The sequence below is a fragment of the Mustela lutreola genome, chromosome 16 (assembly GCF_030435805.1).
Source record: "Mustela lutreola isolate mMusLut2 chromosome 16, mMusLut2.pri, whole genome shotgun sequence".
NCBI classification, from domain to species: Eukaryota; Metazoa; Chordata; class Mammalia; order Carnivora; family Mustelidae; genus Mustela; species Mustela lutreola.
The window spans coordinates 6,697,425-6,709,902 of record NC_081305.1 but is presented as its reverse complement, the minus strand read 5'-3'; the positions used below and the strand labels follow the sequence as shown (position 1 = coordinate 6,709,902).

At 45.5% G+C, this 12,478-nt stretch overlaps 1 protein-coding gene across 6 annotated transcripts in view; it reads right to left on the bottom strand.

Moving 5' to 3' along the window:
- Positions 1-12,478, bottom strand: part of LOC131817481 (polycystin-1-like protein 2) — a 163,109-nt gene that overhangs the window by 143,092 nt on the left and 7,539 nt on the right. For 2 of the 6 annotated variants that reach the window (XR_009348524.1, XR_009348522.1), the window contains exon 3: positions 816-941. The exons of the other annotated variants lie outside the window; for them this stretch is intronic. The gene's annotated coding sequence lies outside the window, so the exon portion shown is untranslated. The remainder of the gene's footprint in view (positions 1-815; positions 942-12,478) is intronic. 6 annotated transcript variants of the gene reach the window in all.

Below are 12,478 nucleotides of genomic sequence, written 5' to 3'. Positions count from 1 at the left end.
TGTGCAGTTCTAAGAAATAATACAAAAGAGATCCTGCAAGGACTTTACCAGGTTTTCCCTGGAAAATGCTGCAGCATTATAGTACAGCAGGACGACCGGGACACTGATTCAGTCCACAGATCTTTTCAGATCTCTCATTCAGATCTCTCATCTGGTACTCATTGCTGTGTGTATTTAGCTCTGTGCAATTTTATCAAAGCTGTTTTATAAATGGAATCACCTTTGAGGATTGACCTTTCCCAGCAGAACTGCTTGGAGATTCATCCCTGCTCTGTGTTGGGTGGTTTTGTTCACTGCTGTATCCTCCGCACCTAGAACACTGCCTGCTGCACATTTATCCTCACAATAAATATTTGTTGAGTGAATGCATGAGTGGGTTCCTTCAACAAACTGGTTGTTGGTTAATAGTGTACCAACAAGAAATGGCTATTTTCCTAATGATCTCCTGGGACGACAAGGAAGACAGTTCACAGGGAACCCAGTGACAGCAGCCAAGACACCCCGTCCGTGCAGGTTCCCTCTCCCTGCCATCCCGGATCCCTCCTCTCTCCCTTTCCCTGTCAGTACCTCAAACCCCCTCTCCTGACCCAGCATTTCCTTTTCACTCTTGGCTTCCACAGCACATTAAACAAAACCCTGACCCCTGGACATGGCAGAAGGAAGACCATCTCTGCTTCCTTTGGGGATCCCAGCACCTCCAGCCTTCACGAGATCTACTGGGAGGAAATGCCAGCGATGGTGGCCTAAGAAAAACGTGACTGAAGTCTGCATTCACAGAGCAGGAGTGGAAAAGAGGCAACAGATGTGACACTCACCTACTTATTATTATTCTTCAGATATTTGAGAAGAGGGTGGAACTAAGAAGTGCTTCCCCCACCCCCATTCTCCTCAGTCCTGATTGCCAAACAGATCCAGACCTCCTCACGAAAAAGGGTGCAGTTCTGCGGGGAAGAAAAATATGTCTGTGGTTGGTTTGCCTCGTTTGAGATGACAGGTGAGATAGCAGACTGATGAGGAAGGCTGGCACACCAAATCTTTTTTTCTCAGTTTCAAAACCACCACAGGTCGATGACAGGATGCCTGATTTATCTTGGATCCTTAACGCCATCCTGTTTCATTACACACAGGCCAGGGTAATTAGCTCAAAAGGCCACAGGAGCTAAGACGCATGCGCTTTCTCAGGCACCTCAAGACAGCGTGTCTTCCCCTCTGAGCCTTCCTTGTTATGCTTCGTGTGGGTGTAACACATGACCAGGAAGTTCTACAGGAACAATCACTCAATTTGTTTATTGCTTTGATAAAGCCACAGCATTTCACAAGTGCTCTGAGATGTGTCAGGTACTCGGGGAGCCCTCAAATGTTTGCTGACCCACTAACTTGTTCCTCCAAAGGTTTTTCTAATTCGATTCCAGTTCAGGAATAAGCTGGATGTGTACTTGGACAGATCAACTCAAGAAACATCTAAGTGCTTTCCAGCAACATCCGCATTATTGGTTCACACTCACATCCTCCAAAAGTTACGGAGCGTCAGGCTGACTCCATTAAGAAGGTTGCTGATCCAGGCTAAGAACAAACACCTTTGATCACTTCTTAAGTTGTTTAAAGACTGTTTGGGTGGCTTTTAAATGGCCAAGAGAAGTCTTTGCCATGGCAAATCAGGACACGCAGACAGAAGAGTCATTACCAGCTTCCTCAACAACAGGAATGAGACCTGTGGCCTCTACAGCTCAACTTCCTTCTAGGTGTTTGGCCTGGCCACCAGGTGCAGACACACAAACACAAACACACACATACACACACGCAGCCAGCGGCAAAAGCTGCTGGGTCATGTCAGGAAACAGTCCCTTGAGGTCGAGCCCCAGCAGAGAGGCTGGGGATGTTCGTGGACCAGGTGAGCAAAGAGAGCTATGGAAGCGCTGTGTTGGGAAGGGTAGGGATGAACCAACTTTCTTCCCTCCTGGTGGTCAGGGAAGGCTTCCCAGAAGAGTGTGCCTTCAGGAGCTGCCTGAGTGTTTGGAGGGAGGACCTGGCCAAGTGCTGGTCCTTACAGGCTAATAGTATAGCTCAGGAAAAGGATTTGGGGACGGCTGTGGGTTGACTGAACAAAACAGGTGGGGAGTGATTTCCCCGAGAAAGAGCAGTTGAAAGAGTGTGAGAATTTGGCAAATTTTGCAGGCGCACGTATGTGTGTGTGTGTGTGTGTGTGTGTCTGATTATAAAAATTATATATGTTCATCGTAGAGCACCTGGTTACATTAAAAAAGAAATGAGAAAGACACCCATAGTCCCACTATCAAGAGAAAATCCCTGAAATCATTCTAGTGTGGTTTTTCTTCAGTATTTAAAATATTTTTGTGCACAGCGTATATAGTAGCAATTGGTTTATAACCTAGCCACCCGTTTATAACCTGTTTCTTTCATGGAACATATAATGCAGGTATTTTCTCAAAGTACTAAATTCTTCTAAAAGGAGCATGTTACTTCATCTTTGGGACATGACCTGATGTACACTATCCTACTGCTGGACATTTAGGTTGTTCCCAATTTTTTACTATTATAGATAATGCCAGATCAGTAACTGCACACATATTTCTAGAGCTCATCCCTCCCCCTGGCTCTGTATTCAAGCAGTTATTATTTCAATTTTTTTTGGCTAGATTCCCAACTTGGTTTTTCTGAGCCAAAGAGAAGAAAAACAAGGTTTTGGGTATTCTTTGAAAGGCCTAGGGTTTTGGTTTGATTCAAAGGAAACTGAGAAACCATTAGAAAACCCAAGAGGCTCACATGGTCAAAGTGGTTGGAGGCAATAGAAAAAAGAGGGGGTACATGGTAATATGACTTCCATCCAAATCTTCCCTCCCTCTTCTTCCCTTATTCCACCTCCTCCATATCTTTCCATTCTGGGAAGATACTTGCTCTTTTCCAGGAATATATTCACCTCACTCATTCATCCATTCAGTGATAACCAAAAGTGGGTTGGCATTTAATGGGGAGCACAACCAGCACCTCAGCTGTCCTCGGGGAACGGAGGGCGCCATGAAGGACACAGCACCAGGAAAACAGACCAATGCCATTCAGTGGATTGCTGGTGAGAAAAGGGAACACCCCAGGGGACACCCAATGCTGCCTTGGAAACCAGGGGAAGGATGGCAGCAGGGAACTAGGGGAAATGGGCGATTCCAGGGCTGAGGCTGGAATCAGGGGAGAAGTTAGTAAATTCAAAAAATCTGAACTGTGGGGAAGAAGCTGGACAGAAAAGGCAAGTTTCAGCTTGATCCCCAATTTATCTGTAGTCGTGTAAGAAATGGGATTGGCACTCGCTCAAAAGAACTCTCCAGTGGCCTCTTCAAGGACAATCAAGGACTAATAGTCATTCTTTTTATTCTATTTTTTAAAAAGATTTTATTTATTTATTCGACAGAGATCACAAGTAGGCAGAGAGGCAGGCAGAGAGCGGGGGAAGCAGGCTCTGCTGAGCCCATATCGGGCTCTCCGCAGAGCAGAGAGCCCGATATGGGACTCGATCCCAGAATCCTGGGATCATGACCTGAGCCAAAGGCAGAGGCTTTAACCCACTGAGCCACCCAGGCACCCCTCTTTTTATTCTATTTTTAAAGATTTCATTTATTTATTTAGATAGAAGTGGAGAGGGTCAGAGGGATCAGGAGAGTGACTCCCCAGCAGACTCCACCCTCCTCCGCACAGAGCCTGATGCAGGGCTCAATCCAGTGACCTTGAGATCATGACCTGAGCCAAAACCAAGAGTCAGACGCTTAACTGACTGAGCCACCTGGGCGCCCTAATAATATGTTTTTGAGATCTAATTCACACACCATAAAATTCACTCATATAAAGTATAGAGTTCAATGCTGTTTAGGATGCTCAGTGCTGTGTAACAATCACTAGAGCATTCTCATCACCCCCAAAAGAAAACCTGTCCCTATGAGCAATCTCTCCTCCTTCTGTGCGTCACCCTCCCAATTCTAGAAAACCACAAATCTGTTTTCTATCTTCGTGGATTTATCTATTCTGGACAGTTCATATAAATTGAATCACACAAGGTATGAGGTTTCTGTGACTGCCCTCTTTCACGTAGCATAATGTTTTCAAGGTTTGTTAAGAGTCAACACTTCATTCTTTTTGTGGCCAAATAATATTCCCTCTTATGAATAATGCACATTTTGTCTCTCTGTTCACCAGATGATGGACATCTGGGTTGTCGCCTCTCTCGGGCTATTGTGAATAATGCTGCTATGTACATCACGTGGACATGTGTTTTCATTCCTCTTACGTGTATTCCTAGGAGTGAAATTGCTGTGTCACATGATCACTGTGGGTTTCACATTTTGAGGAACTGCCAAGCTGCTTTTCGAAGTGGCTGCACCATTTTGCATTGCACCAGAAATATATGAGAGTTTCCATCTTCCCACTTCCTTCCTGACATGTTACTGTCTGCTGTTTTTATTTTAGCCATCCTAGATACAATGGGGTGGTATCTTGTGGTTTTGATTTGCATTTCCCTAATAACTAATGATGCTGAACATCCTTCCACGTGCTTATTGGCCATGTGTATGTCTTCTTTGTGGAGGTATACCTACTCCAATCTTTTGGCACTTTAAAAAAAAATAGGCTCCACGTCCAGCATGGAGGCCAATGGGGCTTAAAGTCACAACCCTGAGATCAAGACCTGAGCTGAGATCAAGGGTCGGATGCTTAACCAATTGAGGCACTCAGGCAACCCTCTTTTGTCACTTTTGAACGGGTATTTGTCTCTTCATTGTTGAGTTGTTAAGGGATCTTTATATATTATAGATGTAAATCCCTGATCAAATGTATGATTTGCAATATTTTCTCCCATTTTGTGTGTAGTCTTTATTTTCTTGATGGTGCCCTTTGAAGTACAAAAGTTTTAAAATTTTGATGAAGTTCAATTTATGCAACTTTTTTAAGTTTCTTCTACTTTCAGTGTCATATCCAGAAACCATTACCTAATCTATGGTCCCAAAGATCTCCTCCTACGTTTGCTTCTATGAGTTTTATGGTTTTAGTTAGCACTTACATTTAGGTCCATGATGCATTTTGAGTTCACCTTCACTTACAGTATGAGGTAGGGGTCCTACTTGACTCTTGGATATGTATATCCAGTTGTCCCAGCAGAAGAGTCACTTTTTAGGGTTGATAAATCTTCCAGGCAGGGAAAAAAAAATGTATCAGCTTTTCCTCCATCATTTCCTAGATGTTTCCTTAAACAGCAAGAAGAAACTGTAGGCAGCTCTTGGCTGATCCCAGCAAGGCCTTGGTTCAGAAACCAGGAAACCAAGATGGAAGGCCCAGTCAGTAGTGCATGGCTCCCTGGTGATGGCTTCTTATCTTCCTCCATCTTCATCACTGGGTCCTGGCAAAGTTCCAGGTAAGTCCAGCATATGTGGGCTTAATTTGGATCACAAGCTCTGGTGGGATTTTCCAGTATTTTCTTTCTTTGAGTACATCCACTGTGTTCCAGGAAGGCTGTGAGTGACTAGTCTTCCTAGAGATCCTAGCCTATTCCAGGTAGAAGGAGAGCTGGTGGTGGCTTTGGGGCTAGTGAAAAGCAGGAGTTCCCTGATTTTTGTCTTCCGTCTGCCATTGGGTTGAGCAGGCTAGAGACCTTAGCCTAGTTCGGGGTTTGTTAAATTACTGTGGGAATGAACATGGGAGAAACAGTGATATGTTCCTCATTTGCGGATCTTCTCTGGTAAGGGCAGGAGCTGAGCTTCCTTACTCTAACAGTGTAACACCAGCTGACATGTATTGACAACTGATGCTCTCCAGGCACTGTGCTTAGCCCTTTATGTTCTGGTTCCCACACAATCCTCAGGATGCCCTGAGGGAGATCCTGGTACCATTCCCATTGGCTGGATGAGAAAACTGAGTCTCAAAAACAGTTAAATGACTTGCCCAAGATCACACAGATGGCTCCTGAGACTCCAAAGTCCAACTTCTTAACCACTACTTTTATTGCCTGAATCTTACTCACTTCTCCACCTTTGGGGCTTAGTACAGTGCCTGGGACAAAGCGGATCAATCATTTAACTTCTCTGTGCCTCTGTTTCCTCCTCTGTAGAATGAGGACAGTAACAGAATGCACCTCACAGGGCTACAGTGAGTATTAAATAAATCAGCGTTCCTAAAGTCTCAGTCCTAATCTGAGTTAGCTGAGGTTATGTGAGCAGTTCAGGCAGAGGATGCTACTTACAAGCCCTCAATGAAGGCTTGTCTTGCTCTCTCTGAGCACGGCCTTCTTTCTGCTTTGGTGAAAGAGGAAAGGGTCAGTCCACCCCACTGGCCAGTGGCATCATAAATGACATTAGCAGATCGTTGCCACACCCCAAATAGCCATCGCACAACAAACAGTCTCATCGGGCACAGGCAGAACACGGTTGCCTCGGGAGAGAGCAGGTCTCTGAGTTACCTGGTTTCAGTTCGAATACCAGCCATCTCCTGGAGTTGATGTGACAACTAAAGGGGATATTACATACCAAAGGCACAGGCCAGCGCCTGCCACAGGGATGCGTGGTCACAAACAGGAAGGCCACACGGGAGGGATTTTTGTCAGTTTGGTTCAACACCCTCCCCTTGTCTGAAATAGCACTGGGTGGTTTTCTGTGGCTGCTGGAACAAATCACCACAAACATGGCGGTGTAAGCAACCCAGGTTTCTTCTTCCAGTTCTGGAGGTCAAAAGTGCAAAATGAGTCTCATGGGACTAAAATGAAGATGCGGAAGGGCAGCCTCCCTCTGGGGGCTGCAGGGGAGAGTCTGTTTCCTTGCCTCTTCCTGCTTCCTTATCCCCCCGGTTTTGGGTCTCACCCCACCTCTTCCATGATGCCCCTGCTTCAGCATCCCAACACTCCTCCTCTGCAGTCAAGATCGCCCACCTCCCTCTTATTAGGACCCTTTTAATTATATTTAGGGCATACCAGATCACCGACAATACCCTTCCTATCTAAAATCCTTAACTTCACGCCATCTGCAAAGTCCCTTTGGCATCTGGGTTACATTCAGAGGCTCCGGGAATTAGGACTTGGATATCTTTGGGGGCCATTATCCAGCCTACCCCAAGCATTGCCCTGGCTTGGACCTTTCAGGAATGACCACAGCAGCACACGTGGCCTCCTCGCCTTCAGGTCCCGCTCAACTCTCACCTTCGGTGTGGATTTCCTGACCCCAGTTTAACACTGCAGCTTAACTCCGCCACTGCACACTCTCCTGATCCCCGTATCCCTTTAATTTCATTTTCCCCACAGCACTTTTGGCTTCCTAGCACTACAAAATGTACTTGTTTATCACGGCTTTGGTATCTGTCCATTTTCCTCACCCGAATGGAGACTCGAGGATTACTTCTGGGGCAAGGACTTTTCTGTTTTAGTCTCACGTGTCTCCTAGGGGTCTGGAGCAGTGCTGAGCAAATAGCCGGTGCTCAGTGCATGAATGTTGAATGAACACGGGACCTGCTTGGCCTCATCAAGTTTCTCTCAGCTGTGAGTCTGGTTCTTTATCTTCTGTGCTTGATCGAGGCTTTCATAACAACGAAGGCATTGCCTGTGGTGAAGCCAATCGATTCTAGGCAACCTATGCATTAGCCCGTTCACGGTCTCCACCCCATTCCATTAACACACTGGCAATTTTGATCTCTAAAATACACATAACCTCAATTCTTATCTCTACCAAGACTTGCGAAAGTCTAGGAGGGCGATGGATGATTTGGCTTGGACACTTACTGAAGGATAAACTTTTGAGAACTCAGATGATGCAGAGATGGGAGAGTAAGTGATCCCTGCCGGAAGCCGCTGGGGTTGGTTATACTGAGTTAGACTGTTTCTAACTAGTCTACCTGGAGTTAATGAGTTTGTGGTTTCTGCAGTTGGTCAGGTGTAAGAGGTTGGCTGTAGAGGGATCTTAAGCACTGGAGGGGGCATGGTGGAAGGGCTTTAGGGTGCCCATGAGCTTCCTGAAACTGCACGTGAACTCTTGTATATGTGTTTGCTCTTAAGGAGAGTAGAGTGCATTGCTTGAGTCAACTTCTCAACAGGAAAACTGGAGAACTTCTGCACTTCTCCAGCTGTGAGGTTTCTGTGAGTCTGTGACTCAGGACAGATAGTTCAAACTAACAGGTTGTGCAAACAGCTCAGGGAGGTAAGGCATGCCCCCTTCTCATCACCCCAAACCCTAACACGTCTTCAAACTATTGTGTTTAAAGATGCTGAACCAGGCACTGGTTCAAATCTCAAGTTGACTGGTCTCAGTTCTCATAAGACTCTGGGCATTTCTTGAGGCCCCAGTTGTTCTCATGGTAGAATTGGGATTGCTCTACTTTCTTTGATGTTTTTTTTGTGTGTGTGTATGTGAATATGAAAATTCTTCAAGGGTACAAAATGCTGTAGAATCATCATGAAATATTAATGACAAAGAAAATAATGTGCCTTATTTTGTTATGTGGCAATAGACTGGATTGTTTCCTATGCCGCCATCCATCCATCCATCCATCAGGAATAAACTGAGATTCAGAGAACTCAGGTTACTCACTCAAAACCTAGAAAGAGCAGAACCTGATTGAAAACCTACTTCTGACTGCTACAGTGGCAATGTTCACCAGCATCACCCACCAAAAACACTCCAGAAGGCAGAAGGGAGGGGAACCACCTCCCAGAAGGCAGGAGGGAGGACAGGTCTACCAAAGACGGCACCTTGAAATCTGTGCTTTACCTTACAATGCATGTGCATGTTATAGTACATTCTATATTATGCCCATGCTCCTCTGAATATCAAAGAATTTCCCAGCAATCTTTAAGTCTCATGAATGTTCTGGGAAGGGGCTTCCCCAACTCTGAGAAGCTCTGCTACAATCTGTACCCCAAACACCATTTTCCATGTCAGATGTTGGTTATTTTTGAGACTTATCTTCTGCATTGGACTAGAAGTTCCTGGAAGGCAAGAGCTGAATCAGATTCTTCCTTTCTCCCTCCTTAGACCGAGTCCAGCATCCAACATGAAACAAGCACACAGACCATGAATTTGGCATATACTTATCGCATGCCTGCCTAACCAAGTTCAGGTGCCGTGGGAGAGGCAGACGGATCACTGCTCTCAAGACATTTACAACTGAGTTGGAGAGGCCAGGCTTCCAGAATCTGCCTGGAAAGGATCTTCCCAAGACTCTTGGCACCACATTTTAAAAGCTTGGGACTGTGATGCAGCAATAGAAGAAATGGTAGGTAATTAGACACCAAATAAAAAGTGTCATTAAATAGGACAAATTTTGTGAAAAGTGACAACCTGTTCCTCTGGAAAGGCAGCATTGTGTCAGTTAGAGAGCACACCTTGCAGAAGCAAAGTACAAATTATTGATGATGAAACGAGTGTTTCCCAAGAGGGAAAAGTTGAAAGCACAGTCACCTGCTCTAGATGCTATCTATTCTGCCGGAAGGGTCTCAGTCTCTGATTGCTTGGCCTTTGAGGGCCATATTCTGAACTTCAGTGGCACAGATAAAGCTATGTTCCTTTCTGACAAACATGGGTAGATTCTGGCCTTATTAGATTGAAACTGATTCCTCACATAGTCACTGAGCTCACTATGTCTGTGTGGGCCATGCAGTGAGAGGCAGGGGTACATGATGAAGGGTTCACAAACTTGGCAATGAAACGGGGAGTCAAAATCCTGGCTCCTCCATGAATCAGCTGAGGGATGCAGAATGGGGTTTTTAGTTCTCTGAGCCTTGTCTTTTTAAACCACAGCATGGAGATCCTAATTCTTATCTTATAGGTTGTTGTAAAGTTTTATTGGGGTGATGGACAAAAAGCTCTTTGCACAAGGAACTGAACATAGGTGGGCACAAGAAGTGGCAATTGTGGGGCACCTGGGTGGCTCAGTTGGTTAATCTACTGCCTTTGGCTCAGACCATGATCCCAGGATTGAGTCCCACATTGGGCTCTTTGCTCAGCCAGGAGCCTGCTTCTCCCTCTTCGATGCTCCCTGCTTGTGCGCACGCGCGCTCTCCCTCTCTCTCTCTTTGTCAAATAAATTAATAAAACCCTAAAAAAATAAAAGGCAATTGTGGAAAAATTAAGGAAGTAATTTCCAATTTCAAGAAACTTCGGGTCTAGTGAAAAGACCAGTATGTTAACAGGTTAAATGTCATTCGTGTGATGGGTGCGACAATTTTCGAAGTAAGCATTTATGGAGTGCTTACTGTGGGCCAGATACTGTGCTAAATGATTGTAGCTGGATAAACTCATTTATTCTGCACAAGACGGTGGGTAGCAGGAACCACAACTGTTCCTAGTGGGGCATGGTGAGGCTTAGAGGTAGTTTAAGTAACATGGCCCGGGGGCACAGCACGGCAGAGTGGTAAGAAGAAGGGATTGAACCCAGCAATCAGACTCTAGTCCAGGAATTCAAGGCACAACAGCGAAAGAGAAAGAAGTCAGGAGAGGCTTCACAGAGTTGATATTAGAATGGTGAGCAATTCCTCAGGCACCAGTCATGAGAGAAGGAGCCCAAGGCAGGAGGAAAAGGCAGCTGCAAACAGCTTGGGGGATGGACAGATTTTTCTGTCCGGGAATTCAGGCGGCTGTGCACAGAGAGTTTGGGATGATCTAGAAGATGAAGGGGGGACACCTCAGATACCAGGCATAGGGATATGGAATTTTAACCTGGAAGAAATGAAGGACCAATGAAGGATGAGGAAGACAGGGTCACTGGCACGTACGGAATGCGCCTACCTGCTAGGTTCAAAGAGGAAATGACTCTGGGTACTCCATTGGAATCATCAGGCCATATCCCATTTTCCAACTAAATTACAAATTTCTAGATATTGTGTGTGTGCAAGTCTCCCCTCTCCCCTACTGGCCAGTAAGTTCCTTAAATGTCGACTCTAACTGCTTTTCTTCTCCCGCAAGGGCTGGGCAAGTCTAGGCGCCTGAAGAATCAGGTGGATGAGTGATGACAAGCGTGAATGAGTAAAGGAGAACCGAAGTTGTGAACGGAGTTGTGGGCTGGATTTAAGGAAGTGCATGTAGCTGGGGTGGGTCGCGAACCTAAAAGTGAAAGGGAAACAGAAAAACTCCTAGAAGAAAACATAGGAAAACAGCATCGTGGGTGCCAAGATTTTCAAACAGGACATGAGAAGCACTAGCCATAAAAGGAGAGAGTAATAAACTCCATTAAAACTGAACTTCAGTAAAATTAAGAATGTCCGTTCATCAAAGATGCTATCTGGAGAGTAAAAGGGAAGCCCCAGATAGAGAGAAGAAATGTGTGTTCCCATGTATATGATAAAGAACTCCTAACTATCGCTTTGAAGAACCAGTTTTTAAAAATGAGGAACAGCTCAAATAAGCACTTAAATACATGTATTTAATATATACACACACATGTGCTCCATAAATACATTCACACATACACACATATATACATAGTTTAAAACACATACATATGGGGCACCTGGGCGGCTCAGTGGGTTAAGCCGCTGCCTTCAGCTCAGGTCATGATCTCAGGGTCCTGGGATCGAATCCTGCATCGGGCTCTCTGCTCAGCAGGGAGCCTGCTTCCTCATCTCTCTCTCTCTCTGCCTGCCTCTCTGCCTACTTGTGATCTCTCTCTGTCAAATTAAAAAAAAAAAAACAAAAACACACATACATATGGGGGCGCCTCGGTGGCTCAGTGGGTTAAAGCCTCTGCCTTTGGCTCAGGTCATGATCCCAGGGTCCTGGGATCAAGCCCCACATTGGGCTCTCTGCTCAGCAGGGAGCCTGCTTCCACCTTTCTCCCTGCCTGCCTCTCTGCCTACTTGTGATCTCTCTCTGTCAAATAAATAAATAAAATCTTTAAAAAAACAAACAGAAAAACCCCCACATACATATGTTCATATACCACCACACACCCACCAGAATGGGTGTGATTAAAAGACCAACACCACCAATTACAGAAGGATGCAGAGTAACTGGAACTCTCATGCATGACTGGTGGGAGTAGAATTTGGTACAACCACTTTGGAAAACTTTCCGGACGTTGGCTGATGCTAAACATATTCCCACCCTAGGACTCAACAGTTCAACTCTTGGGCACATCAATGCAAGAAAAAAGTGCCAACAGCGCCCCCAAAGACTTGTTCATAACAGCTCTGTTCCAACAACCCCAAACTGGAAACAGTCCAAACAACCATCAGCAGGAAAAGGGATAACCGTAGAGGGGCACAGTCAATAATGGTATAGTCACGTTCACGTAAAAACTGACTATGGCTACAAGCCCTAGAGCCCAGCACCAGGAAGAAACCCTCAGAGAGGTCATCAGCCCAGACCTGCCGGGGACCTGGCAGGAGGGGAAGAGACTAGATTCTGGCATGGAAGTCAGCTAGGAGCTAATCATTCCTGGGGCTCCTTGCTGGCTCAGTCAGTTGAGCATCTGGCTCTTGATTTCAACTCAGGTCATGATCTTAGGG